Source organism: Dromiciops gliroides, chromosome 1 (genome assembly GCF_019393635.1).
Source record: "Dromiciops gliroides isolate mDroGli1 chromosome 1, mDroGli1.pri, whole genome shotgun sequence".
In the NCBI taxonomy this organism is placed as follows: domain Eukaryota; kingdom Metazoa; phylum Chordata; class Mammalia; order Microbiotheria; family Microbiotheriidae; genus Dromiciops; species Dromiciops gliroides.
The window spans coordinates 122,028,447-122,034,702 of record NC_057861.1 but is presented as its reverse complement, the minus strand read 5'-3'; the positions used below and the strand labels follow the sequence as shown (position 1 = coordinate 122,034,702).

Genomic DNA, 6,256 nt, shown 5'->3' with positions numbered 1-6,256 from the left:
TACTTCCCAACTGAATGGTATCTTACGCCCTCTTTGAGTCAAATTAGATGAGAATAAGGTCAAAATAAGTCTCATCTCTCTCTTCTTTCCCTCTATTGTTTTTTTTGTTTGTTTTGTTTTTTGTAAAAAATGGTTTTATCGGTCCATTTTTGTATAAAACATGGGAAGAAATCTTGCCAACCAACACAAAAATTGCTGTCACACAACAAGATACTTTGCCAAACTTAGAATCTAAAGAACAAATGTTTTATCACATCTACAGTCAATTGTCTATGCTTTTCCATTTAACTGTTTTTTAAAATTTCACACATCCCCATTATTTCTTCTGTCCCAATTACAGTACAATGACAAGGAGGAAGAGGGTTGGTTAAAACAACACTCTATGCAGTTTTCTGCTGTCCCTTTTTTCCAATCAGAGACTTGTGGATGTGAGGAATCACACCACCAGCAAAGGTAGCCTTGATAAGGGAGTCCAACTCTTCATCACCACTGATTGCAAGCTGTGAGGAGTGATATGCTTTACTTTGAGATCCTTAAAACCTGCCAGTTTCAGCACCTTAGCAATGAGATACTCCAGAATCACTGCACTATATACTACAGTCTTAGCACATGTTCCTGGCTTGTGGTGAGTCTTCAAATGTCGCTGGATACAGCCCACAGGGAACCAGCTCTTTGTGAGAGAGACACTGCCTTAGCCTTAGTCTTTCCACTGGCTTTTATAGCTTTATCTCTAGTCATGGTGTTGGTGCCGTTCCCAACAGTATGTAGTAGTTGCTCCCTCAGCTAGAACATTGCTCCCAATCTGCCTCACACCAGTCTGAGCACTCGACACTGACCCTGACAGCAATCTTGATCCCTGGCCGCCACTATCCCTAGCTCCAGCCTCTGTAACTACCACTGCCACTACTGGAGCCTCAGACAACAATCCTTTCCCTCTATTGTAATAGGTCTTTTGTGCCTCTTTATGTAACCTTGAGTTTTATTTATCTATTTAATTTTTGGTGGGGCAATGAGGGTTAAGTGACTTGCCCAGGGTCACTGAACAGCTAGCTGGTAAGCGTAAAGTGTCTGAGGGTTAAATTGAACTCAGGTACTCTTGAATCTATGGCCTGTGCTTTATCCACTGTGCCACCTAGCTGGCTCTCTTTATGTAACCTTACCAAACCTTAATTTCCTCATCATTAAAATGGAGATAATAACAATAAGTATAGGCAAGTTGCTTTGAAAACCTTAAAATGCTATGTAAATGAGAGTTATTAATCTTATCTTTGCCATCTATAGTAATGATTGACATATAGTAGGTGTGTAATAAGAATAAGAATAATAGCTATCATTTACAGAGGACTCTGTTTTACAATGCATTTTGCATGTATAATCTCATTTGTTCCTCATATCAACCCTATTAGGTGGGGGTATAATCCCCATTTGTAAAATGGGGAAACTGAGTCTCAGAAAGGTTATTTGACTTGCCCAGAGTAACAAAGCTATTAAGTGTCTAAAGCAGGATTCAAACTAATCTTTCTGAATCCCAGTCCAGCACTATATTCATTATGACACCCAGCTCACTAATAAATGTTTATTTAATTAATAAACTATACCATAGATTCCCACAATGCTAACAATATATGTTGATACAACATATGAACTGTACATTAAACACAACAAAAGTCTGGGTAACATATTTTTTGAGGGAACAGACCTGTGATTTCATTAATATAAAAACTCCATTGGGAGGAAGATTGCTTTACCAAATCAAATTGACAGCTCTGCACCTACAAATTTTAGAGTTGCCAAGGTCACTGAGTGGTTAAGTGACTTGAACAGAGTAGCACAGCCCATATGTGTTGCAAGCAAAATGGACTTAGATCTTCTTGACTCTAAGCCTAACTCCTTTTATTATTCCACAATGCCTATAATAGGTCAGCTTATAACTTATTTACCCTTAAAAATTCATGGATTCCCTGTTTTCATCATGCTTCCTTATAGTGACAAGTTTTGTTGTTGTTTTTTTAATAATTTCCAAAAGTATTGTTCAGTACTTGATCTTATTCCCATCTCTCAAACGGCAGTTTAGTGCTTGCTGAAAGTCCTTGAAAGGGTTGTTATTTGAGACTGTGTTAACAAAAGGGAAAAGAGATCAATGCAGTAAAGTACATATTTATGAAAAACAGCAGTACCTTTAAAAATGAATCATCCTCTCAAACACCAATGATTGCTTGAGGGTTCATTTCATAGTATATTCATAATCAATATGACAACCTGAGTTAGATACTGTAATAATGATAACTTTTAAAAGTCTTTGAACACTTATTGTTCATCTCTATGGCATGTTGTGTGATTCAGGGTGCATGGATTTGAAGAAATCTGAGCAAAGTGCAACTTGTCTTGTCTAAAATTATTAGGGAATCCAATTCAAAGAACTATATCATTTTCCTACTTGATGACACCAGGACTATTTTTATGCTTTGTAATAATCCCAGAAGTAAATACATTTAGTACAGGTAAATCTACTGGCAATATGGATTTCATTTCACTTGTTATATATATATATATATATATATATATATATATATATATATATATATTCCAATTAGTAAAATTGACTTTTTGCTTTACAAAAAATAAAGGCATCTTGCAATTTTAGCTTAAATAGCACAGTTTTAATCTCTCAGAGGAATGAAAGCAAATATGTATGAGATAAATGCACTAAAATTCAGGAACTTAAATTTATTAACCAAGATACAGAGCATGTAAATGTCAACTGGCATAACTCTGGTTACTTGAAGTTTATGATTGATTTCCTAATGTCTTTCTAGTAAAATGAATCCTTTTATTGAAGTGACTTTGAAATAACACCACATGTAAGACCATCACTTGTAGATGATAGCTACTTACAGAAAAGAGTCAGGGGGACCTTAGGCACTCATAAGAAAAATAGTTGTTATAGTAGGAGCCAAGGAAGATACAAGGAGGATGCTAACACTTTTTTTTTTTCCTGCCAGAAGTGGGTTGTAAATAAATAAATCCTATTTCCTTCTCTTTCTTTATTGTCTTCTTTCCTCTCTCCCATTCCCCTTCTCTCCTCTTTTTTCCTCTTCTCCCAAATTTTTGCCTTCACCCTTTTCTCCCTTTCTTTTCCTCTCTAGCTATTTCTGGTGGACTCTTGAAGAATCCTAACCCTAATTCTAATCTTTTAGCTGTTGTCTTATTCAGAACAGGAAATCAAAAATACTCTTCATTTTTATAGCATAATAATATTCCATTATATTCGTATAACACAGCTTGTTAAACCATTCCCCAATTGAAGGGCAACCCCTCAATTCCCAATTCTTTGCCACCACAAAAAAACTGCTATAAATATGTTTGTAGAAAATTTAAAAATCTTTTTAGAATAAGGAACTAATGGTGATATTGCTGTATCAAAGTGTATACACAGTTTCATAGTCTTTTGGGCATAGTTCCAAATTGATCTAAATGATTGGATTAGTTCACAACTCTACCAACAATGCATTATTAGTCTAATTTTCCCACATCACCTCCAACATTTATAATTTTCCTTTTCTATGACATTAGCCAATCTGATAATTGTGAGGTGGTACCTCAGAGTAGTTTTAATTTGCATTTCTCCAATAAGTAGTGATTTAAAGTATATTTTCATATGACTTCAGTTTTTATTTCTTCATTTGAAAACTGCGTGTTCATATCCTTTGACCATTTATAATTAAATAATGACTTCTATACTTGTAAATATGACTCAGTTCTTGATATGGTTCACAAATGAGGAGAGCCTTTACTTTTTGTTTTGTTTTGTGTGGTTTTAGGGTGGGAGTTGTGACGATTAAAATCTAATGTGTTTGTCCTTACCTGTCCCCCAGTGTGGGGGAAGCTAGTTAGCATTTAAGTATAAATTTAGCAACAGTTTAGGCTTTTATGCATTTATTAAAGTATATTAGAAGTTAGTAAAGAGAGACAGCACATGTTTCTGAAGGAATAGAAAAACCCTAGCTCAGATATATGCTAGAGAGAGAGAGAGAGAGAAAGAGAGAGAGAGAGAGAGAGAGAGAGAGAGAGAGAGAGAGAGAGAGAGAGAGAGAGAGAGAGAGAGAGAGAGAGAGAAGCTCTTTCCCCTGGCCATTCATGCTTCCAAAGAGAAAGAGTCCCTGTCAGTTCCCCTGGAAGCCCCGTGTTGAACAGGAAGAGGGGACAGTCCTCACACACATCTCCATGCTAATTGGCTGGTAGCATTCAAGTCCATTGATTGACATGACATAAAGGTGGTCCATGTGACTTCCAGGATGCCAGTTTGACTTTAGAAAACTCAGAAAGATCACCTCATGCTTTCTCAGAAGAAGGTGGTACCCTTGATTCTCACAGAGATGACCTTGATAATTTGGGCTAAAATTCTATATGTAGAGGTATCCTAAGGGTGGAAGCACAATGGGAGAGCACATGCCAGGACCCAGACGAACTCTCCTAACATTCTTCTCCAAACAACTTTAAACCAATACCTTTAACCAGATTTTGGAATGGTAAAGGCAACAAAAGGTTATAGGCAGATTATTTCTAGGCTAAGACAAATTAGGAAATCCACAGGAGAGGTCTGTAACACTGGAATAGATGAAGCCTGGTAGAGTAGAAGGAGTACCAGTAGTGGGCCATGGCCTCAGCTGTAATAGCAAGTAGCAGAAACAGTGGCAGATTTTGTAATTCTGAGATCACAGACAATAAGGGGGTTGAAAAACAGTCCAGAAAGAGATTATGGATGACATGTTGCTGACCCTAGGAATAGCTAGTCATTATTGGTAATTCTATTGCTTGGAAGCATTTTGGATCCCTGTTTCTGGGTGGAGAAACCTTGTGATCTATCACAAGGGAACAGGGGCCCTGGTCATAGTTCAGTGCCAAGAATAAAATTATTTCTTACAGCTGCAGATGAACAGGGGCATTTCCTGGATAAAGAACAGAACAAAGACCAAGAGAACAGTGACCAAACCTCTCCTTGATCACTCTTCCTTGGAAGCACTGAAAGCTTGCTGACCCTCAGAAATAGCAATGAAAACAGCAGTACAAAAAAGCCTGAAAGTTAAGAAAATGCCAATTCACATTTTCTGTTAATTTGGGCAATTTATATTTTTGTAAATATTCATATGTTTAGCTTAGATTTGTTGGCAGATAATTTGGCAAAAAGATCTGAATAATTGCTTTAATTTAATATTCACCCTTTTCATTTCTGATACCAGTAATTTAGTTTTCTTTTTTTTTAAATAAAATTAAACAATGGCTTAATTATGTTATTCTTTTTGCTCATAAAAACAGATCCTAGTTTTACTTATTAACTCAATTATTTTGTTACTTGAAATTTTATTAATCTCTCCTTAGATTTTCAGGATTTCCAGTTTGGCATTTAATTGTGAGTTTGCAATTTATTCTTTTTCTACTAGTATTTTTTTTTTTGGTTTTGTTTTAATGCACACACAATTGTTTGATCTGCTTCATATTGCTTTGGCTTTATCTCATAAATTTTAACATTTTGTTTCATTGTTTTCATTCTCTTTGATGAAATTATTGAATATTTCTATGATTTGTCTTTGATCCACTCATTCTTTAGCATTGGACTATTTAGTTCCTAATTATTATTTTTTTTTTGAGGCAATTGGGATTAAGTGACTTGTCCAGGGTCATGCAGCTAGTAAGTGTCAAGTATCTGAGGCTAGATATGAAGTCAAGTCTTCCTGAATCCAGGGCCAGTGCTCTGTCCACTGTGCCACCTAGCTGCCACAGTTCCTAATTAATTTTTAATCTGTTTCCATGGATTTTTATAGAATATAATTTTATTACATTGTGATCTGAAAAGTATGTATTTAATATTTTTGCTTTTGTGAATTTGGTTGTGTAATGTTTGGAGTGATTCCACTTGCTGGAGAGTTACTGTAGGAAAGCTCCACCATGAGGAGAAGGTGTCTGAGAGCAAGCCATGTGGCTTTTCTTTGGTGTCAGGAAATAACATTTGCTAGTATGGACTGTCTATCAAAGACACCAGCCAATTAGCTTGGAGCTGTGTGTTCACGTGGACTGGATGTTTCCAGTTTCATAGGAGGCTTGTGGGAGCAAGAAGGGGTGAGGCTGGCTCTCTCACTCTCTTTTTGTCAGGACTCTTGTGGAGAGTGGAGCAGAAATGCGGGGTTCCTGAGATAGATGAATCTAGGCCTCTTTCTCTCTTTCTTCATGAAATTCTTATTCTAGTTAATAAATGCTT

General features: G+C 36.3%; 1 pseudogene; it reads right to left on the bottom strand.

The window, feature by feature from the left end:
* Window positions 1-318: 318 nt before the first annotated feature.
* LOC122735435 lies at window positions 319-738 on the bottom strand (annotated as a pseudogene).
* Window positions 739-6,256: the final 5,518 nt, after the last annotated feature.